We start from the raw sequence: 4,854 nt of genomic DNA on the forward strand, positions 1-4,854 counted from the left end.
CTTATTTTTTGTAAAGCATTTAATAAGGCTAGATATCATTTAATTCTCTCAACAGTCTAGCACTCAACTATTTGGTATATTTAATAGGGATGGAATCGCAGATTTGAAAATTTTAACAAATGAATCATGATCATACAGCCTGGATTCTGACCCCAAGGCCATACACTTAAGCCACTGCATTCTACAATTGCTATTCCATTTCCAATCTATGTTTAAGATAATGCCACCTTATCATCCTACATCCTCATTGTTTTGTTTTGTTTCCATTGTTGGCATTTTGGCCATACTGGAGTTTGAACTCGGGGCCTCATATTCATTCAGCTTGCATGACTGGCTGGCACTAGTGGCTCACCCCTGTAATCCTAGCTACTCAGGAGGCTGAGATCTGTGGATCACAGTTCAAAGCTAGTTAGGGCAGAAAAATCTGACACTTATCTTCACTAAACTACCAAAAAAGCTCAAAGTAGAGCTAAGGTTCAAGTGGTAGAATGCTAGCCTTGAGCAAAAGCTCAGGGACAGCACCTAGGCCCTGAGTTCAACCCCAGGACCAGCATTTACACACACAAACTTAATTTTAATTAATTTTAATTAATTTCAATGTAAATAGCCATGTGTAACAGTAGCTATTATATTAGACAAAAGGCTCAAGGTTAGATCAGCAAGTAAGTTTTTTTTGGTTCCTTAAATGTAGGCTGTATTATATGTCCTCCTGAAAGACTTGGAATTTTTTTTAAATTATAAAATAACCAGAAGCCAGGCACTGTGGCTCAGCCCTATACTCCTAACTAGTCAGGAGGCTGAGATCTAAGGATCATGGTTTGAAGCCAGCCTGGGCAAGAAAGTCTATTGAGATGCTTGTCTCCAATTAATCCTCAAAAGGCCAGAAGTAGAGTATGGCTCAAGTGGTAGAGGCCTAACCTTGAGCCAAACAGCTCAGAGTCAGCTCCCAGGCCAACTCAAGACTGGAAAAGGTAACCAGAAGATGACAAGACAAGGAAACACTAAGCAAAAATTCCAGGAAAAACAGGAGCCCAAAGAGATGAGCAAGCACAGAAATTGTCTTTATACAAAGACATTTGCCAATACTACAAATTTTCAACTTCTATTTTTTATACCAGTGCAGGAAGAGGGAAAGAAATCCAAGGCCAGGGCCTCCAAAATTTATACAATCATTCCCGGGTAGCCTTGGAAGATTGGTTCTAGGACCTACTGCAGATACCAAAATCTGCAGATAGAGGCTCAGACCCATTGTATAGAATGGAGTAGTATTTGTATATAACGCTTGCATATTCTCCCTTACATTTTAAGTAGATTTCTCACAATACCTAACGCAACGTAAACACTATATAAATAATTGTTAAGCAGTATTGCTTAGGGAATAGTAATAAGGAAAATGTGTACAATGTTTGTTACAGACACATTTTCAAAAGTATCTATATAATAATCAATCTCAAAGATTCTCAAAGCAATTTACTGCTAATTGTAAGGGGAAGCAGTAATGAAAATGTGTTTTTAAAAATGTAGAGCTTTTGAGCAGGTGTAATGACAAACATCTGTAATTCCTGCATTCAGGAAGCAGGAAAATCAGATATCCAGGCCAGCCTGGATGAGATTCAGTGAGACCGTATGTAAAAGGAGGAAAGGAAGGAAAGAGGGATGGGAAAGAAAGGAGAAAAGGAGGAGGATGAGGAGGGAAGAAAATAGCAATCTAAAAAACAAAAAAATAAATAAATAAGTTTATTTAATCTGAGCACCGGTGGCTCTCTCATGTAATCTTAGCTACTCAGGAAGTTGAGATCTGAAAATTAAGGTTCAAAGCCAGCCCAGGGAGGAAAGTCTAGAGACTTATCACTAATTAACCACCAAAAAGCTGGAAGTAAAGCTGTGCCTCAAGTGGTAGAGAAAATTCTTTTCTAAAATTCACAAATATAGCAACTGCACAACTTTCAATGTTACTGAAACTTGAAAAATTATCTAGAGATTGGCCTAAAGTGAAAATGTCTCATTTCAAAACTGAAAGATCTGCACACCATATCATACTTATTTTGTCAAAATTAACACAAAGAATTTTTTTCCAGAAAATCTTGATACCAATACCTTTCTTTTTTTTGGGGGGGAGGGGTCCGGTCGTGGGGCCTGAACTCTGGGCCTAGGCGCTGTCCCTCAGCTCTTCAGCTCAAGGCTAGCACTCTACCACTTGAGCCACAGCGCCACTTCCGGCTTTTTTCTTTTTGCTTATGTGGTGCTGAGGAATCGAACCCAGGGCCTTGAGCATGCAAGGCAAGCGCTCTACCACTGAGCCACCTTTCCAGCCCCTTGATACCAATACCTTTCTAAGTCAAATATTAGCATCCCAATAAAAGACAGGGATTTTCAAAAAAATTTTTTTTGGTGGTACTGGAGCTTGAACTCAGAACTTCACACTTGCCAGTCAGGTAAAATCTACCATGAAGACATATCTCCAGCCTTTTTTTATTTTTTTTGCACTGGTTATTTTTTTTTTTTTTTTTTTTGTCGGTCGTGGGGCTTGAACTCTGGGCCTGGGCGCTGTCCCTCAGCTCTTCAGCTCAAGGCGAGCGCTCTACCACTTGAGCTACAGCGCCACTTCCGGTTTTCTGGTGGTTTTTATTGGAGATAGGAGTCTCACGGTCTCTCCTGCCCGGGCTGGCTTTGAACCGCGATCCTCAGATCTCAGCCTCCTGAGTAGCTAGGATTACAGCTTGCACTGGTTATTTTTGAGATAGGGTCTCCTATTTTCCCTGAGCTTGTACCTGGACTATGATTTACCTGTTCCGTCATCGCTGGGACAACAGGCCCCCCACTACACCCAGCTTTTGGTTGTGAAGGGGTCTTATATGTGAGCCTTGACCTTTAATCCACCTAATCTTAGTCTCCCAAGTATCTAGGATTACAAGCATGAAGCACCAGCTCTCCTCAACTTCAAAAAAAATTTTATGCCACTGAACTATGTGCTTGAAAATTACTTCGAGCACTTGAAAATTACTTATAACCATGTACCAGTGGCTCACACCTGTAATTCTAGCTACTAAGGAGGATGAGATCGAAGGATTGTGGTTCAAAGCCAGTGCAGGCAGGAAAGTCCATGAGACTCATCTCCAATAAACTATCAAAAAAAAAAAGCCAAAGAAGAAAAAAAATAATTATTTCCAAATACTTATAAACTGATACATTGAATGGTAACTCCTCTGTATAACTACTTAAAATATTTTTTAAAATATTTTAAGGTTATTTTTGCTGTAAAACATAAAATTATTTCTTTTTTCTGGATCAGTCAACATTTTTTAAAGAGACTCACTTTAACAATACAACTACCGAAAAGTTACATGACAAGCTCAGGAACTTGTAAGGACCAGAACTACCAAGTGGCAAGAATTAAGCTATGTAATTTCCAACAACTGGATGAGCTTTACAGAAAGTACCTCAGCTGAAGACATGGAAATGATCCTCACTGCTGCCTCCTGACTTTTCATTTTCCCCCTTTTCACTTTCCCACACCTCACCCCTGCAGCTGTGGAACTTCTAATACTTCTTACTCGCTCTTCCAAGGGATTGCAGCCTTCAGAAAGGCTGTCAATCCTGCCAGTTCTAGGAGTTATGCCCCAGAATTCTTAGCAAACGAAACAGTAATGGCTCTAAATCAACAGAGAACTTGCTTCTATCACCTTTGCATAGTGTATACTACAATGAAGGCTAACATAATTGCAGGTTCCTTTCAAGCATCTTTGCCTGCATTTATATACTATGTTGGATTATATGATGGTGACCTGGAAGAAATTCTTTTAAAAGAAAATGTAACGTTTGATTCCAATGTTGGTTTAGGCAGTTGTAAGGTACAGTGTTAGGGGGAGGGGGAGATTCCAGTAGGTTCTGCTAGACTGCCTCACCAAGGACAGTCACAAATATTAAAAAAGTACACTCATAAAGACAGAGGAACACAAAAGCCCTTAAAAGCTTCCTGTTTGAGCTGGGAGTGGGGGGGGGCGAGTCCTGGGTCCCACTGCCCCCCAAAAGTTTCTTGTTTAAATATCACAGGGTTTTATTTTTAAGTTAACTCAACAGTATAATGGATGAAAATATTATCTATACTGTACCTCAACAAAAATAAGCTGAATGGTAATTTATGTCTTGTAAATACACATTTCGTCCCAGGTTTGTCGACAGGTTTTATAAGAAGATGCCAAGGCTAATCGGAGTCCTCCATGATCTTTCCGAGAGACTACTTCGTTACCTTTTACAACCAAAATATTAAGGTTATTTCACTTCACACATATTAATCGCCTATTGTTATGACAACCATCTGCACTCTTTAAAAAGACCCCAGCTCCTGTCAAGTCCTACACACACACACATCCATCCCCTAACTCTTACAACTGAACTGCCTCAGCTTGACTGTATTTCCAACCAGTTTCCCATAATTACTACAATATTACTATTCTCTCAGAACCCAGCTGCAGGCCAACTATCCAAGAATGAGACACTGTTGAGCTGGCTTTCAAACGAAGAAGATACGCGCCTGTATCTATAAACTTTGTCCCCCGTGCATCTCCCCGCCACATCTTGCAAACCCAGGGCGGGCACACGCGGCCCCTCTCCCTTCTACAAAAGGAGCCGGGCCGAGCGCGGCCCGCAGCCTCCGCCTCCGGCGCGGCGCAGGCGGGCGGGGGCGGAGGCCGGACGAAACTTGGGCGGCCCGGGACTGGGGCGTCGGGCGGTGGCGAAGGAAAGCGTGGGGCTCGCCCGACACCGCTCGGGGCCGGGGCCGGGGCCGGGCTGTAGCGCAGGCGTCCCCGCGGATTTCCCGCTTCCTCCCCTTTTGTTTTTCAGGCGTTCGGT

Source organism: Dipodomys ordii, unplaced genomic scaffold, assembly GCF_000151885.1.
Source record: "Dipodomys ordii isolate 6190 unplaced genomic scaffold, Dord_2.0 Scaffold82, whole genome shotgun sequence".
NCBI lineage: Eukaryota > Metazoa > Chordata > Mammalia > Rodentia > Heteromyidae > Dipodomys > Dipodomys ordii.